This window comes from Pleurodeles waltl, chromosome 11 (genome assembly GCF_031143425.1).
Source record: "Pleurodeles waltl isolate 20211129_DDA chromosome 11, aPleWal1.hap1.20221129, whole genome shotgun sequence".
Lineage (NCBI taxonomy): Eukaryota > Metazoa > Chordata > Amphibia > Caudata > Salamandridae > Pleurodeles > Pleurodeles waltl.
Window position 1 is genome coordinate 85,043,488 of NC_090450.1, and position 19,462 is coordinate 85,062,949.

The 19,462-nt window shown below is 45.0% G+C and overlaps 1 protein-coding gene across 2 annotated transcripts in view; it reads right to left on the reverse strand.

Annotated features, from left to right (window-relative positions):
• PIGZ (phosphatidylinositol glycan anchor biosynthesis class Z) overlaps positions 1 to 17,989 on the reverse strand; it is a 127,524-nt gene extending 109,535 nt beyond the window's left edge. For both annotated transcript variants that reach the window (XM_069213143.1, XM_069213141.1), the window contains exon 1: positions 17,727 to 17,989. The gene's annotated coding sequence lies outside the window, so the exon portion shown is untranslated. The remainder of the gene's footprint in view (positions 1 to 17,726) is intronic.
• Between the last annotated feature and the right edge of the window lie 1,473 nt (positions 17,990 to 19,462).

A 19,462-nucleotide genomic window follows, 5' to 3' on the forward strand; every position in this document is an offset into this window, starting at 1 on the left:
TCTGACCTGGATTGCTTCTGGTCTATTGGGCCATGGTATAAGCTATGGCATAGGGTTCATAAAATATTCTGGAATGCTAGAACCACGGAAACATTGTGGGGCATATTTATACTCTGTTTTCCCCGAATGTGCTTCAAAATTTTTGAGGCACATTCAGCGCAAACCTTGCACCATATTTAAACTTTGACGCCCGAGCCTGCGGACGTCAAAATTCCTCTGTGTGAGTCCTTTTTTGGATGCGGGAAACTGCCTTGCGTTAATGACATGCAAGGTAGGCGTTTCCGCCCAAAAAATGACTTTAAGGCCTGTGCACCTTATTTATACTCCCATGTCATTTTGACGCACAGGAGAGGGCGGGCGGTGAAAAACGGCGCACAGCCTGATGTGCTCTGTTTTTTAACGCCTGGGTGAGGGCAGGCGTTAAGGGACCTGTGGGCTCACTTCCATGGTCTCTGACCATGGAAGCAGTCCAGAGGTGACATTCCCTGCCCCCAGGGACAACCCCTGCCACCCTCGCCCACCCCTGGAAGAGACCCATGGATGGGGGGACCCATTCCATGTAAGTACAGGTAAGTTGAGGTAAGTATAATTGTTTTATTTTTTAAAGTGGCATGGGGGGCCTAATTTGGGCCCCCCTACATACCACTGTGCCCAATGACCATGCCCAGGGGACAAAAGTCCCCTGGGCATGGCCATTGGGCAAGGGGGCGTAACTCCTGTCTTTGCTAAGACATAAGTCATTTCAATGGGGGTTGTGCGTCAAAAAATGGCTCAAGTCCGGTTTGAGACATGATTTTTGCCTCAAACCTCAACTGCACCATTTTTTTACGCACAACCCCCATTTTCCCCTACGCCGGCGCTGCCTGGTTTGAGTCATTTTTTTTACTCTGACCAGTCCGCATCGCCGGCTAATGTCATTCCTTAAATAAGGCGTCCGCATGGCGCGTAAGAATGGCGGTAGCCGGCGGTAAAAGTTTTGATGCAAACCAGCGCTGGTTTGCGTCAAAAACTATAAATATGGGCCTGTGTTTCCTTTATCATATACTTTATTATCACTCCCTACCTTACTGCTAATTTCTCTTTAGACAGTAATGGTAAATGTTGGTCTTGTCAACAACTTGACAGTGACCTCATGCATAGATTATTTTAGTGCCCAAACACCCTTGCTTTTTGATATACTGTTTGGTCTCAAATTACAAAGATTCTTCATATTCAAATCCTTTTTCTATTTATCTTTCTAGGGAGTTTGTTTGATAATAGTGTCCCACCCCACGCCATATTTACAAACTGGTGTAATGTCACCATTGTGCCAGTTTGTAAAGCCTTGCGCCTTATTATAGCTTTGCCCGATATAATGTATGCAAGGTAGGTGTTCCCCCATGAAAAGCCCCAAAAATGGCACAATAAAATCCATAAGACATCACTGCACCATGCTACACCAGCATGGAGTCAATTTTTGAAGGTGATGCTGTGCTATTGTCTATAGGGCCCCCCTCAACATTGCTGGACTAGCGTCAAAATGTTGACGCTAGTCCAGCAATGTTAAGGTTTAGCGCCACAACTGCATCAGAATTCCTGTTCATGTTGTGGACACTTTGCCCAATGGAGCACTGTATTGTAAATACAGCGCTCCCATGGCGTCGTTGGGGGGGCACAGGGCGGCGCAAGTAAACTGGCACATCGATCACAATGTGAGAGTTTCTTGTAAATGAGCCCCTAGTTCCTATGAAATTATGCCCTTGTCTTGTATTAGCCACCCACCTTTTCAGGATAAGACTTTATTGGCTGGTAGGTGTTCAGCTCATTAACCAGTTCTGTGCGTCAGACGGACGAGAACCACCTGATGTTACAGTGCTCATGTGCGTTGACGGCTCCCAGACGTCCACGCACATGGTACTTGAAACCCCTCTGATGGGGGCACCAGAGGGATTTCTTCTAAAAAAGAAACAGCCTCACGAGATGGGGGAGAGCTTCCCCATCTCCTGAGGTTGTTTCTTTTGTTTCAGTGAAATGATGATTAGCACTTGTGGAACGCTGATGTAATTTCACTAAAACTGAAAGTGAAATGAGGCTATCAGCTCATTTCACTTTTACTTCCTTGGATCTCAGGGGGCTATCTCAGCCCTCTGAGCACCAAGGCAGACAGGAGAGGTATCATTGGAAAGGGGATAACCTCCTTTTTCCAATGGTACCTAGTAGATCCCAAACCAGGGATCAACTACACTAGACACCTGGAAGGAGAAGCTGCCCCTTGGGCAAGGGCTTTTGCTCCCCTGAATGTTTTTGGACATAATCCATTAGGGGCAGATGGGGGCAGTAGCCCCAGATCTGCCCCTCTAGGTGCAGAAAGCCTGTTAGGATACCAGGGAAATTTTGATTTAATGAGTGTAGGGGTGGGGGCGGGTCATGATGCCCTGTCAATGCCCCAACCCCAAACAAAAATGGGCACAGCCTTTCTGCCCCCTGGGGGAGCAGATGGAGCAATAGCCCCCGATCTCCACCCCTAGGGGGAAAAAAGCCCACTAGCAAACCAGGAAATTTTGTTATTATTAGTGTAGGGATGGGAGCAGGCTATGATGGCCCTCTCAATGCCCTGCACCAAACAAAAATGGGCACAGACTTTCTGCGCCTCTTCGGAGCAGATGGGGGCAATAGCCCGTGATCTGCCCCCAGGGAGGGCTGAAAGCCTACTAGGCACCATGGACTATTAGGGATGGGGGCTGCCCAGAATGGGCATGGCAATACCCCCAACCCCCAAAATGAGCACAGTCTTTCTGTTCCCCCTGCTGACTAAAGCATTTGGCAAGGAAAAGGATATTTGAGTCTTTTGCGTGCTGATTTCAAATATGAGCCGGCAGAGCTTGGCTAACTCCCAATATCATCCTACTTGCATAGGTGAGCACCTGCACTTTTTGGGCTTCGGTTGGCTCCTACCTGGAAAAATCCCACTCACTTTTGAAAGTAGACATCTGGGAAAGTCCAGGGTGGTGTGATTCAAATGCACCCCACACCATTTGCTCACCCCAATGCCGTACAAAACTCCAACTTTGCCTGATGTCACGCATTTTCCCTACATTTCTGTGATAGAAACTTCCAGAATCTGATGGAATCGACAACATTCCTACAACCCAGCATTGCCCCATCTGTGTCAATAAAAACTCTGCCCCACTTGTGTGGCTGGGCCTTCTGCCACCGACAGGAAAGGATCCAATGAGGTCAATAAGAGTCTCCACGTAAACGTTCCTATTATTCTTGCTTTGATTCATTCCTAACGGCGCACTAGGCCCAGCCACATAGGTGGGGCAGCGCAATTATTGGCACAGTTGGGCCAATGCGGGTGGTAGCAATTTTGTGAACTCCTGCAGATTTTGGAAGTTTGCATTACAGAAATATAGGGAAAATGGGTGATTTCAGGAAACGTTTGAGGTTTGCAGGGCATTGGGGGTAAGAAACCCTAATGGGGTCCATGCAAGTCACACCATCCTGAATGCCCCTAGGTGTCTACCTTTCAAAAATGTACAGGTTGGCTATGTTTCCTTAGGTGCCTACCAGGCGCGGCTCGCAGGAGGGAAAAGGGGTAGTGCGGCGCGTGCCAGGGGGACCCAACAAAAAAAAAAAGAAATGAATAACAATAATACATACCTTTTTCCTGCGCCTCTCCTCCGTCGCTGCAGGCACAAGCTCCCAGCCTGCCCTGCGGCCCATCCTGATGCTGCTCAGAGCAGCATCAGGATTGGCTGGGAGCGCCCAGACAGGGTGCTGTCAGGCAGACTGGGAGCCTTTTCCTGGTCTCTCAGCCCGGCAACTGAGTTGCTGGGCTGGAGAGAGCCTACTGCGTATGTGTGTTTGGCCGGCCCGAGACGGCCGGCCAAACATACATGCGCACTGAGGGGGAGTGCTGTGTCACGCCAGTGGACCCACCCACTTTTATAGTAAAAACATAATAAACTGAGTTTATTTTCTTTTTACTATAAATGTTTTGCAGCTCCTGCTGCCGGCAGGGGGGAGGACACTCCTCCGCCCTATCGGAGGAGCCGCCCCTGGTGCCGATTGAGCTAGGGTTCAAAATCTGGAGCTACCTACATTTAAAAAAGAGGGTCAGTTTTCATTGCATAAATGAGCTGCATACATGTTGTGTTTTGGGCCATTTCCTGTCGCGGGCACTAGTGACACAAGTGAGGTACCATTTTTATCGGGAGACATGGTGCAATGCCAGGTGAAAGGAAGTTTGTGGCTGACCACAGTTCCAGAACTTTCCATCACAGAAATGTGAGAAAAATGAGTTTTTTCACCTCACAGTATGAGGATCGCAAGGGATTCTGCATAAAAAACATGAGGAGAGTCATGCAAGTCGGCTCACCCTGGATACCCTAGGTGTCTAGTAGTTCTTGGTAAACCTACAAGCCTTATATATCCCCACAACCAGAAGGGTCCAGTGAATGTAACGGTGCATTGCTTTTGAAATTCTGCCATAGTTAGAAGAAGAGACAGATGAAGACGTAGACACAAATGACTGTTTTTTCAACTCAATTTCATTTTTTTTTTATTTCAACTGTTACTTCCTATGGGAAAACCTTGAAGGATCTACACAAGTAACCCCTTGCTGAACTTAGAATTTTGGCTACTTTTAAAAAATGTATAGCTTTCTGGGACTGACTATTGGGTTCACACCCATTTCTACCACTAACTGGACGGAGGTTGAAAGCACAAAGCACAAAGATTGGGAAAAATGAGCTATGTCCTAGTAAAAACTGTGTTGAAAAATGTGGTTTCTGATTCAAGCTTGCCTGTTCCTGAAAGCTGGGATGGTAGTGATTTTAGTACTACAAACCCTTTGTTATTTTGCTATTTGCAGAGAGACAACCAGATGCTTTATTCTGCAGCTATTATTTCCCCATATTCCCGTAAAACCCAAATTTAGCTTGGGGTGCTATCATAAGGACATATAGCAGGACACTGCTCATGTAGTATGGGTTTCTGCATTATAAGTGATCTACACAGGCATGCAGCTCTGGAGGCTGTCATCCTACCAACCAAAAGCTCTGAGCGGGTATATTTAACTGAGGTGAATGCTTGTATCTGTGTTACAGAGTGTGTGGATGATATATCAGATGATGGATGGTATTTCAATGAATGTCTGCTGAAGGATGTGATACTGGTGTGCACAACAACTTAGACATAAGGGCTTCTTCAGGATGCTGAGCCATAAACTTGCTTAAATGGGGACCGTAAGCCATCCAGGCATTTTGGAACAGAGGAAGTGATCTGGTTTTGGCAGATGACGGAAGAGTGAAGTTTCTCACAAATCTTTTTCATCCCAACTTCATTACTCTTCTGCTAAGGCTGCAAGCAGTACTCCACAAGATGACCAGTGCAGTGAAGGATCCAAGAGCATATAACTTATTTCATTAAAAAGAGCTGTGGTTTCATCTGAAAAAAGAGACTGATCAGTACTTTATGATTCTGTATTCTGCAAAATGACTAACAAACAGGCTATTTTATACGTGACATAATAGCATTCATTCTGGATACCTCAAGAGCTTCAAGGCAAGTCAGTCATGTACATAGATGGCAATTTATCATCTTCTTCTGACTTCAGGATTGTACACATGATATGCACAACCACTTCTGTTTTCATTTAATATTTGTTGTAGTTAGATATCTTGGTTTCAGTAGGTAGGGTGGTATGTTGTCAATTCTGTTAGAAATGGGGTCTCTAGTTGGGAGTGGCTTGCACCTTCGTCATGAAGGGACCCTCACTCTAGTCAGGGTAAGGGAGTCACACAGCTAAGGTAACCACTGCTCACCCCCTTGTCAAGCAGTTAGGCTTATTTCAGAGACAATGTGTAAAGTATTTCTACACACACACAGTAACACAGTGAAAACACTACAAAAGGGCTCCACACCAGAAAAACAACCAATTTTTAGCTGAGTAAAACATGACAAAAAAGACAAAAATCCAACATACAAAAGTTAAAATATCTCTTTTTTAAAAGTTTAAGCAACTCTTAATCCATAGGATAAATGTATCTCTTTAACATAAAGTACCTGGTAGGCATCAAATTCAAAGACGATGCAGATAATGCAGGAGGTGAGGTGCCGGAAAAGCAAAGCTATGTGTCAGGAAAGGTGATCCATCGATTCTTTCCTCAAAGGTGAGATGATGTATTGGTTCCTTACTGGCAGAGGAGGTGATGCATCGATTCTTTCCTTACAGAAAAGGCAATGCGTCGATTTCAAGGCACACAGCCTCGGTTCCTTACTGTGGTGCTGCGTCGATGAAATATTGGCACCCAAGGATCATGCATGGAAAATCCAGACACACTGTGTTGATGGGACCACGGTGAAACAGGCGTTGTGTCAATTCTGCAGTCGCGAGACAAGCACTGCATTGATTCTCCAGGTGCTGACTTGATTCTTCAGATGCAAGACAGGTACTGCATCAAATCTTCCAGCACAGAGTGTTGATGTGTGGATTTTCTCCTTCAGATCACCAGCTTGCACTTCCAGGGGCCCAGGGACTGGAGTTGGCACCACTTAGCAAGTTAGAACTCTCAGCAGAAATGCCCAGGTACTAGCAGGTGGAGACTTTGATGTCCCTGAGACTTCTTAACAGGAGGCAAGATCAGTCCAGGCCCTTGGAGTACCTTTGGAAGCATGAAGTACAAAGCCAAATCCAGTCCTTTCAATCCCAGGAAAGAAGAGGCAAGCAGCAGGGCAGCACAACAAAGCAACAGACAGAGTGGCAGTCCCTCTTACACCATCCAGCTCTTTTTCCTGGCAGAATTTTCTCAGTCTAGAAGGATTCTAACCATGTGGTGTTGGAGGCTGGTTTTTAGTAGAGTTAAGTACGCACCTACCCCTAGCAATAATGACCCCAGACAGTGTTAGGTCCAGTCAAGGTCTCAAAAGGTCAGTGACTGGCTCAACCCCTGGTAGCTTGGCAATGAGCAGGCAGGCTTAACTTAGGAGACAGGTATGTAAAGCATTTAAATACACCAATACAGTAAATAAGTAAGACATAACACACAATACAAATGCCACACCAATTAATAAAAATACTAAATATTTGTATATTTAAAAATGACACCAAAACACAAAAATCCAATATAGGGAACAGGAGTTATAAATGTTTAAAGGTTAAATTAAAAATGAGTATTTCTAGTGCTTAGAAATCAATAGCACCAACCAAGAATATCTGATAGTGCTTGACCAGGACAAAGTCAAAGTCTGAGGCCGACAGTTATGGAGCTCTGCTCAGATACACTGCTTGGGAGGTCTTGGTAAGAATTTTACCTTCACACTTAGAAACTTTTCTGGAACTTTTCTCTCACGACGTAGTGCGGTACTCATCAGCAAGCTGATTTCAAAGTGACGTTGTTGGACTACTTTTCCGCTGACTTGCAGTCAAATCCTGGAAGTCTACCCCTCCAGAGATTTCAGTGGGAAAAACCTGAAATCCTGGCTGGGTCGCAGTTGAAGGTAGTTGGCTTGACTCACGATGGCGAGTCGGTCCACTTATGGAGCTTTTTCCAAAAGTTGCTCCAAGCTTCTCCAAACTTCAGGAACTTTTCCTGGAGTTCCTCTTGAGGTTCAAAAGTGCCCAAAACACACAACCAATGGTCTAGAAGCTCTGAGATCATCCTTGGAAGTTTAGGACCACAGTTCCTACAATGCACCTGGTCAAATCCAGGCAAAGTCTTTCGGGCTGTTGTTCCAGTGTGCAACAGGAGCAGTACATCAGTGTGCAGTCCTTGGGGTTGGAGACCAGGGATCCTGCTGGGCAGTTGTTGGGTTGTCTCTCTATTCTTATGTCGAGTCTTGTGAGGATTCGAGAACCTTGTCTCGAGACTCGACATAGGACGGGGAAAACGGTTGGATGGGCGACGGTGGCGGAGCTATGAATTGCTGTTCTGCGTATTGTGGATCATACTGAAAATAAATAATACTTACCAGAATCCAAGACTTTTCATTGGCGACGAGGGACTGCAGGACAGCTGGACCTATGTGTGCACCTTGTGAGGAGTTCATCGCGCGGCGTCTTCAACCGGCCTTTAGTGTTTCGACCCTGCTGAGGGGAGTCTTTGCAGCTCCGTTCGTCTAGGAGCCTACATCCTGTTTTTCATCTTTTATCGATTTTTGGGCTGTTTTTGGGGCAGTTTAACACAGGAGGTTTCTGCGCGTGTCGGATCAGCGCGCGCGTCCTCCTGTTGTTATTCTCGTGTACCGCTACGCAACGAAGACGCCGAATACGCGTCTTATGTGTTACTTCGTTTCCTGGCAACGGAGACGCCAGGAAACAAGTGAATCGATTCAGCTACGCAACGAAGACGCCGAATACGCGTCTTATGAGTTACTTCGTTTCTTGGCAACGGAGACGCCAGGAAACGAGTGAATCTGACATTTATTTCAAATATTTGGAGCAGCACAGCTGAGGTATAGCTGACTAGTCCAATAATACTTCAAGTGCACTTTTACTCGCTTCCTTCATTCGTTGGGTCAAGTATTCATCAGTCATCAACGAGTGGAAAAAAGATACGTTTTCCAAGCATTTCAAACACCTTGAGCAGTGTGTCTTCAAAAATTAAGAGGACACGCATATCATTAACATTTATTGTGGTTACATTTAAAATGCAGCAATCCATTCTGCCGCCTCCTGTATTCTCTCCGGATCCTGTTTCATCAGAAGCGGATTGGGATTCCTGGAAAGAAGGTTTCGAGGCATATTTAGATGCCATTGACGGTGACTCCTTTACTCATAGGAAAAAGTTTGCTGTTTTACGTCATTGTTTAGGTCCGGAGGGCCGCAAAATTTTAAAACATATTCCACAGATATCTGTTGCATTAGATGTGGGTGAAGGTGATGGCGGTATGGATGAATATGAATAAACAGATTTAGATCGTGTAAAAATGTTATTATGGAAAGACACAAATTTTATAAAAGGGTGCAAGTTCCTGGTGAACCAGTAGCTAACTATGTGGGAGCTTTAAGGATGTTAGCGGTTTCTTGTGATTACAAGGCATGTGAGGATGAAATGATTAGAGATCAACTTGTCGAGAAAACCAGTAATAAGAAAGTTCAAGAGACACTATTGTCTACACCGAATTTAACATTAGAAAAGGCTGTAGAAATAGCCACTAGAATCGAGAATACAACAACGTATATGCAACAGATGAGTATAATTAGTCAGAAAGATTCTCATCAGAAAGTAGCTATAATTAAACAGAAATCTAACAAATCTCAAGCAATTACCAGAGCTGAAACATCAGTTAGGAAGGATAATTACAAGAAAAGGGAATGTTTTAGGTGTGGTAGTTCCACCCATTTAGGTAATGCAAGTAATTGCCCTGCGGTAGGTAAAAAATGTTCAAAATGCTCCAAAGTTGGGCATTTTGCCAGAGTGTGTAGGGCTGTTAACATGTCAAGTTCCAGTTCTAGGGACAAGGTTTTTAAGTTACACAATGACGATTTGGATGGATCTAATTCTTCCTCTAATGAGGATGACGAAATTCTTACTGTTGTATGTTATTCTAATGAGAGTGACGTTGTTATGCTTAACAACACTAAAAGGCCTACCTGTAAATTGTCAATTAATGGCAATGAAATAATTGTTGTAGCCGATTCTGGGTCACCTTATACACTTGTGAGTCAAAAGGTGTGGAAGGAATATTTCAGCCATGTTGGGCTCAGGAAGTCGAGCATCAAGCCTGTGGGATATGGTGGCAAACCAGTGGAAGTTTTGGGGGAGTGTGAAGTTGTGTTGAGTTTCCAAGGTAATGTGACTAAGGGGATAGTGTACGTGGCTAATGATGATACATGTCTTTTAGGTTGGGAAGATCAAAGAAAGTTAGGTATTTTGTTAGATCCAAATAACCCAGAACAAGTTATACTGAGCAAGAATTATAACCAAGTGTTATCTATTAGTTCTGTGTGGGTCGATGCATTTCCAGGTGTTTTTAAAGAAGGAATTGGTGTGTTCAAGGGATTTGCACACAAGATAAGGTTAAAGGAGAATGCAGTTCCCAAGGTTCATAAAGTACGTAGAGTACCTTTAGCTTTGAGAGCAGAGTTGAAAAAGGAGCTAGACAGATTATGTGATCAACGCATAATTGAGAGGGTGGATGCATCAGATTGGGTGGCCCCCATAGTAATTGCTCGTAAAGCCAATAACTCTATTCGCATGTGTGTCGATTTGCGTGACCTTAATGCACAAATTTGGGTGGATTGCCATCCATTGCCTAACATTGTTGAAATACTATCCATTTTAGATGAGGCCAGCGTGTTTAGTTTGTTGGACATGACATCGGCTTATCATCAAATTAATCTGCATCCTGAGTCAAGACATTTGACAGCTTTTGTTACTCCAGAAGGTTTGTTCCAATTTAGACGCATGCCATTTGGTTTAGCTTCAGCTTCTGCGGTATTCCAAAGGGTGGTGGATAGTTTATTTGGAAGTATGGAAGGTGTAATTGCTTTCCAGGATGACATTCTAGTCTTTGGCAAGAATCAAGCACAGCATGATGAAAGAATGGAACAGGTATTATCTTTGTTGAATAAAAAAGGGATTGTACTAGGGGCAAACAAATGTAAATTTAGTGTGTCTAGTATTGATTATCTAGGGTATAACATTTCTAAATGTGGAGTGGAACCAAAGAGAAAGCTGGTTGAAGCTATTGAAGATTTTCAGTCTCCTAGTAATAAAGACCAAGTCAGATCTTTTATGGGTCTGATTGAATTTTATTCAAGGTTCATTCCTAACTGTGCAAGCAAAATTCATAAAATTAGGTCTCTTTTAAAGAAAAATGTCAAATTTGACTGGTGTCTGGAGTGTGAACAGGAGTTTACAGCCATTAAGAAAGAAGTGGCAATGGCAGTTCCGTTGAAGTCTTTTAACACAAGGGACGAAATAGTAATAATGACGGATGCCAGTCAACTTGGATTAGGTGCTGTTTTAATGCAGAAGAGAAATGGTAGGGATGAAGTGGTAGCCTTTGCTTCGCGTAGTCTGAGAGGTGCCGAAGAAACTTACTCAACTATTGAAAGGGAAGCCCTTGCATGTTGGTGGGGCATTGTACATTTCAAACCGTATTTGTGGGGTGTGCACTTTACAGTCAGGATGGATCACAAACCCTTAGTGCAGTTGTTTTCTACCTCTGGTGCGCATCGAGCCACTCCCAGAATAGCTAAGTGGCAGTACAGATTACAAATGTATAACTTTCATGTGGAATATGTTCCGGGTGCAAGGAATACACTTGCTGATTCCCTTTCCCGTCTTCCTTGCAAGAATGGGCCAGATGAGGAGGAACCGGAAGAAGATGATGTCCTGGTATGCTCTATAGAGTTTCAATTGGGTGGTGCGGTGTCGGAAGATGAGTGGAGGCAAGCGTGTGGAAATGATGATCAATTGAAGGAGGTCATGAAGGGCATAGCACAGGGATGGTCTGAATGCAAGTCTGAACAGTGTGAAGTGTACAAACATGTTTTTGGGGAGTTATCAATTATAAATAACGTGTTAATGCGTGCGGATGCAATGGTTGTACCTAAGGATTTAAGATGCAAAGTATTATCCTTGGGACATGAAGGACACATAGGTATGCGGGCTATGAAAAGGAGAATAAGAGAGGATTTCTGGTGGCCTGGACTGGACAGAGATGTAGAACACTTTGTGAGAGATTGTTTGGCCTGTGCTATCAGTGACAAGTCTCAGGTTGTCCTGCCATCCCGTGTTGAAGCTATTGAAGTGCCTGGGAAAACCTGGAGTAAGGTTGCAATGGATTTTATTGGACCTGTCAATTTGATCAATGGGCAAGTAGAGTATGGTATAGTGTTAATAGACTTTTATAGTCGTTGGCCTGACTTTAATTTTGTGAAAGTACCTAATTCGCATAAGATCATTGAATTTTTGGAATCTGTATTTCTCAGAGAGGGTATTCCTGATGAGATACTTACCGACAACGGTAGTCAATTCACATCTTCTCAGTTTTCTGATTTTTTAGTGCTCATGGGCATTAAACATGTTAAGACTTCACTTTATCATCCTAGGAGTAATGGTCTTGTTGAGCGCTTTAACAGAGTGATAAAAGAGAATATGCAGTTGGCCAAAGCTGGAGGGTTAAATTGTAAGGGTGAACTAAAAAAATTGTTGTGGGCTGTGCGGACCACACCCAATGCAGATACTGGTGTGTCTCCTTTTGTATTATTGAGGGGAAGAGTTCCAGGAACTAAGTTGAAAAGGAAGTGGATGGGTGAAAGTGGAGTTGATGAGGGATTGATTGAGAAAGTGAGTGGAAAAAGGATTTCTGCTCAGAATAAATACAAAGGTGATCCTAGAAAAACTGTTTGTGTGAAGTTGGGTGATTATGTCAAAATCAAGAGTGCCCGCATTGTTCAGAAAGGTGAATCAAGATTTTCTTATCCTAAGAAAGTCATAAAAATGTGTAAAAATGCTGTTAAATTGGAAGATAGTAATTGGTGGAATAAGGAGAGGTTGTCCTTGGCTCGTGATGTGGAACTTTTGAACAAATCTTTGAAGGAGTCCACCAAAGTAAATCAAGAAGCAAGAATGGACCCACGGAAGGACGAGGTTTTGGAAGGTCCTACTAAGAAGGAATGTGAGTCGATGGACATGAAAAGAAAATCCTCAACTAGGAATAAGAGGCTTCCTACGAAGTTCCGTGACTTTGTACTTTCAGTTTAACAAAATGTGTTTTGTGTTTTTGTGAAGGTTTGGATGTAACTTTGTATGTGTTAAGGGGAAGGATATGTTGGGTTGTCTCTCTATTCTTATGTCGAGTCTTGTGAGGATTCGAGAACCTTGTCTCGAGACTCGACATAGGACGGGGAAAACGGTTGGATGGGCGACGGTGGCGGAGCTATGAATTGCTGTTCTGCGTATTGTGGATCATACTGAAAATAAATAATACTTACCAGAATCCAAGACTTTTCAGCAGTCCTTCTTCTTCTTGTAGTTTCAGGCAGCAGATCTGAGTTGCAATGCATATCAGCCACTTTTATTCAATCATCTTAGGGGACAGGTAGGGGGGCACCCTTGCCAATGAGCTGCAGTGTGACACCCAAAAGCTTGACAGCTTCCTCCAAAGTGTGGCATTTTCTTGACCCATAAAGGACTGCAGTTTAAAATTCCAAGATGGACGATTTTCCTCAGGAGTCGCAAGACCTGGTTAAACCGGCCTACTGATGTGGCTCATTTCCATTAACACTCCCCCTCTGGACGTCTGCAAATTCCTTTCCTGTACCTGCTATCTATCTGTGGGGTACAGGGTGAGGGGGCAGACCTGGCTGAAATTATTTTCTGCCCTGCTTTCTTTGAAGCCCAGTTTGATTCACAAAGCCCGCTTCCTGGCCTGGCCTCAGCATCTGCCAACCCCCCTCAAACCCCTCCCCCCTATCAGATAGCCTCTGCTCAGTGCAGGTCACTTATCATCTCATCAAAGCAGCCTGGCTAATCCTGTTAAGGCTGACCAGTCAGGAGAGGCTGCTAGCAGGCTGGAACTTGGCTTATAGAAAAGAAAGTCTTATAACTTCCTGTCTGTTAGTTGTGGTAAATTCAACAGTGGCCAGTTGTTGGATTTATCCTTACCATTCTTTTGAAACGTTTCATGACACATGTAGCTCCTTCCTAGCAATACGTATGCGTTTGGAAAATATTCCCATTTTGGCCTGTGGAGCTAAGTATCTACAATTAGGAAAGTTAAAGCTGCAGTTTTTCCCCTCACCAGGGTGTATAAAACATATTTTATAATGCCCTTGCTTATAGTTACATGACACCCCACCCTTGGGGCAGCTAAGGGAGACCTTAGGGGTGACATATATGTAAAAATAAGGCAGATTATCACTTTGGAAGTACTTTTAATTACAAAGTCGGATTTGCACATATTTCACTTTTTAAAGACAGTCTGCAAGGCAGGGCTGCCTTTACAAATTACAGTAGGCATTTAATTAATGCTGCACCTCAGAGATCAATAATGTTGAATGCTAGTTAGCTGATGGTAAATTAATTTGGTGCCCGGCCTGCGGCTCATATCTCAGTGCATTTATGGCAGCTTTGGAAATGTAAATACATAGAGTAGATTGGGAGAAAAATGTAAGTAAAAAATTGAATTGAATATTATGTTTTGAAGAAAACAGGTTGTCAGGCCATCTTTCCAGAAGCTAGTAGGTGCTCTTGAAGGATGAAAGCTTAGGGACCGTAGCAATCAATGCACAAATTACTCACTCCACATCAGAAAGTGGGTCTCACTTACTCATCCTTGACTCTCTGGAGTATAGGTGAGTGAGCACCAGAAGCAGTCGCGGCTCGCAGCTCTTAAATGGGGAGGGGCAGGTGCGGCGTGACTGGGAATGGGGGACAGGGGAAGGTGAGAGCAAGGGGAATACATTAAATTATTTTAGAAAACAATACGTACCTGAACTTGATGTGCGCCGTTCCTCCGTCGCATACTGCAGGCAAAGGCTCCCAGCCAGTCCTGCACCAATCCTAACGTTGCTCAGACCAGCGTCAGGAATAAATGGCAGCGCCCAGCCAGGGTGCTCACTGGCAGACTGGGAGCATGTGCAGGCTCTCTCCAGCTCGGCAACTGTGTTGCCGGGCCGAGACAGCCTACTGTGCATGTGTGTTTGGCCAGCCCAAGACGGCCGGCCAAACACACACGCGCTCTGAGGGAGAGTGCTGAGCACTCTCCCTCAGTGCACGTCACCCCGTGCCCCCCCTTTCACAACGAAAGGATAATAAACATAGGCCCTGAAATATACTTTTTTAGCGCTACATTTGCGTCTTTTTTTGACGCAAAAGCGGCGCAAACTTACAAAATCTAATTGAATTTTGTACGTTTGCACCGTTTTTGCGTCAAAAAATTACACAAATGCAGCGCAAAAAAAGTATGAATCAGGCCCATAGATTACTTTCGTTCTGAAAGGTTTGCAGTGTCTGCTGCTGGTGGGGGGGGCGACGCTCCCCCGCTCATATGGAGGAGCCGCCCCTGTTCAGGGGGCTTAATGCACATACGAGGGGCAAGTATAGGTACAGTGCAACACAGTTATCACACTACCAATGAAGTACAACTGTACAGCCAAGGCTGTGTGGTGACAACACATTTTATTTTACAATGTAAACAGTAATGAATGTGTAAAGCACACACAATACAAAACAGCCACTATAGCACAATAATGATACAAAGAATTAGAAGTCTCACGAAGACATTAAGGGGCATATTTATACTCTGTTTGCGCCGGAATTGCGTCGTTTTTTTTGACGCAATTCCGACGCAAAACTAACTCCATATTTATACTTTGGCGTTAGACGCGTCTAGCGCCAAAGTCCATGGAGTTTGCGTCATTTTTTAGCGTGGACACCTACTTTGCGTTAATGATATGCAAGGTAGGAGTTCCCGTCTAAAAAAGTGACTCCGAGGCATGTGCGCCGTATTTACACTCCCGGGCAAAAATGTCGCCCCGGAGTGGGCGGGTCAAAAAAAATGACGTCCAGCCGCTTTTGTGTCGTTTTTTAGCGCCTGGTCAGGGCAGGCGTTAAGGGATCTGTGGGCTCGGAAGGAGCCCAGAGGTGCCCTCCCATGCACCCAGGGACCCCCCCTGTCACCCTTGCCCACCCCAGGAGGACGCCTAAGGATGGAGGGACCCATCCCAGGGAACATAAGGTAAGTTCAGGTAAGTATTATTATTTATTTTTTTTGTGGCATAGGGGGGCCTGATTTGTGCCCCCCTACATGCCACTATGCCCAATGACCATGCCCAGGTGACAGAAGTCCCCTGGGCATGGCCATTGGGCAAGGGGGCATGACTCCTGTCTTTGCTAAGACAGGAGTCATTTCAATGGGGGTTGGGAGTCGAAAAAAATGGGGCAAATCGGGTTGAGGCGATAATTTTGCCTCAGCCTGACTTGCCCCATTTTTTGGCGCCCAAGCTCCATATTCCCCTACGCCGGCGCTGCCTGGTGTACGTCATTTTTTTTTACGCACACCAGGCAGCACCACCGGCTAACGCCGGCTAACGTCATTGAATAAATACGGCACCCGCATGGCGCTTCAGAATGGCGTTAGCCGGCGTTATATTTTTTGACGCACAACTGCGTTGGTGCAGTTCTGCGTCGAAAAGTATAAAAATGGCCCTAATAATCTTAAGGTACTCGCTAAAAAGTTAAAGCAGGTGTGAGGCGTTACATAATAAAAAAACAAAAGCTCTGGTTAACCACACTGAACAGTGTTTGTAATTAATTTTACAAAACTCGGAACACAACTGGAGTGGAAAAGACAAGGCACTAATGAAATGCATTACAAATTCAGAAGCACACACGGTTAATGTAATGAACCTTTATGGGCACTGTGGTCAAATAACTGGTTAAAATGTCCCTGTCTCAAGAGGATAAACAAGTCCAGCAACAAAGCAAATAACAATGAGCTGCCAAAACCCACGCTAGTAAAAAGGCAGCATGGTTACCGGATAAACACAAAAGGCAGCAGACAATTGGTGGACGAGCCAGGAGTGTTTAAACCAGTGCTTAATTTGTGCTTGTTGTTTCCGGTGCTAATCACCGACAGTTATTTTTGAGGGCCGGCGCTTAGTCTGCCTCAGGCATTTACTGTGAGCAAAAGACACATATGAGAAAGACGGACGAAGAGAAAAACGAAAAGCGTCACAATGGGAGAAAGCAGAAAGCTACAAGAGTGAGCTGAAGGGGCAGGGAGTGGCTTTAAATGGATTGAAGAGGCCCGATATGGCTTTATGATTACCTGCCTCAGTACTCCGCGTTCGCGCTTTTAATTGCAGCAGGCGCGTGTTTAAGAGGATGGCTTTGGGTAGCAGCACATTTTTATTTACAAATTAAGCACTGATTTAAACTCCCCCAGATAAACGTGACCTAGAAAACCATTCTGCCATGATCCATGTTATGACAAGCAAAATGGGGTTTGGTCACATCAGCTATCAGAACGAACATCTCGTTAAATACAAGGGAACTAGAACTGAACCCAAGTGTGAGGATAAACAAATAGTTTCCTCATTCCTAAAGTCCCCCTTCTCTTCTGCAGGACACACCCTGACTTTTTATATGTCCCTGGCAGAGGGCTGTCTTCGCGCCTGTTTCTCCCTTGGAATGAACGACCTGACACAGTGTGAACAGTTCCTAAGATAATCACCCCAACTTCTAGATTGTAGTGCTGATAGGAGGGGAGAGGGCGGCACCTGCTGCGCATGGGCAGAGGTGATCTGACTTGCGAGGCACTTGCAGCATTAGTTCTCTGTAGTGTATAGGACGAGGGGGATTTGTAACAGTCACAGTGTCCCCTTCGTCTCCAAACAGTAATGTTCATAGCGGCACTTTATATGATGAAAACTTGCATCCCAGTGTGGGGGGGTGGACTCCGTTTGTACTGTGCGAGTCGCCATTGGTGGGTTTAACGCTCCGCCTCCTGGGCTGAGTGTGCCACACAAGCTGCAGAAGGGTTTCAGGGTGAGGGCCCGCCTGGTGCATAGTGGCTGCCAGTGAACTGCTGGAGCCTAGGATGCCTTTGTTGTTTGGCAAGCAGCCTGCTGGTGTGCAGAGGACGCCTGCTTGGTGTGACCGCCCTTGCCGCTCCGTCGCCCGGACAAGGCCCGAGAATAGTGATGTATATTACCCAAAATATGCGTCCCCCGCCCTCGGTGCTCCCCAGCAACGTCTCACATTGAAAGGGAATTCGCCTTTACTTACAGGCTGCCGTTCCTTGAGCCGCACAGAGTCCTCGGCTGGATGTCTGCCGCCTTGCACCACAGGAGGAAACAAACGTGAATAAAAAGTGTCTGCAGAATAGACACACGCCTACGCGTGTGAGCGGCACGAGTGTGTCTGCTGAACAAAGGTCACTGAACTGACACAAGTGTTCGATGGAATTGATTGACTGCCCCGTGCACTGGATCACTGAGGGAGAGGTCTACCTTGGTGATGGTCCTAAAAGCTCGTGAAAGGGTAAAGGACTCCTGTAGTAACAAGCAACAAACAGGGAAGGGGGATGCAGGGAGGTGTTAGGTGGTGGGAGTGGCCGGCAAGCCTCTCAGGATTTGACAATGGCTTCAATGACAGGAGTTATGAGTTGCAACGAAAAGTTACCTGACGGAAACTGGTGACAGGAACTGAGAAGAGGAGCCAATCATCAACATGTGAAAGACTGTCTAACTATATCACAGATCTGAGAATTAATGATTATTGTTTCTATTGTGAACAGCCGATATTCTGACCAATGACAACGTGGGAAATTACTTTATGGATTTTGAACTTATCCCGACGACACTTAGCAGGAGAGTTAGTTGCAGACCAGAGGAGCTCAGTTCGAGGATGAGAACAGTTAGAGATCCAGAGCAGTCCTAGAGATTCTTTCTTTTAGTCTCATTGAATAGCTACTGGATGTTAATGCTACTGCTATTTTCTTAGTTGATGCCCTTCTTTATTGGATCAGCTAAAGTATAGCCCACTGTGCCTGAGCTATCCCCTTAACTTTCCCCACTCAAATGCTGGCCAGACAGATGTCCTTCCGACAAAGACGTCTCTAGTTGCTGATCCATTGAGGAGAGGTATAATGAAATTAAATTGTATTTGTCACAGATTTTTGTTCTTTCTTCTCAAGGTACCAACCGGTATAATTTTGCTAGAGCCATAGCTAGATGTTTTTCCAAATTAACTTTTGTCTGACTTTTCCTACTTGCATAAAGGCCAATCATGCCATTCGAATTAGAGGGTTATTTAGTGCGTCCATGTTTAACAATTGACTATGGTTAGAAATGGGGTCTTTGGTTGGCAGTCAGGTTATCCCCTGCCTAAGCAAGGACCCTCAATCTAGGCAGGGTAAGTCACACACAATCCCAATTATCCTGTGCCCACCCTCTGGTAGCTTGGCACTGAGCAGTCAGGCATAACTTAGAAGGCAATGTATAAAGTATTTGTGCAATAAATCATGCAATAACACAGTATAACACCACAAAAATACACCAAGCAGTGTTTAGAAAAATATACAATATATTACCTGGTTAAATGCAGGTCAAAACGATTAGGATTGGATAAGTACAATTTGGATTATGACTGTAGGAAATGATAAAAGTCTTTAGTCTTTCAAATGCAACAAATGTCTCTTGCTAGCACAAAGTACCTGGTTTGCGTTCAAATTCTCTGCAAGGGGCTACAGAGGAGGAGATGCGTGGGAAACAGGGAGGTGTGCGTTGATATTTCTGGTGCACACAGACGATGTGTCATTGAGTTTTCACGCTGGGCAGGTTTTGTGTCAATTTCCGGCGCATAGGCTGGGATCCTCTTCGGGTTGTGGGGTTTTTGGACACCCCAGTGACGATGCGGAGAAATCCTGGGCGTGCAGGATGAAGTCACAGGGTCTGCGTGGAAATTTCTGTCGCACGGCAGGCGCTGCGTCCATTCTTCTCGCAGGAAGTCAGGCTACGTCG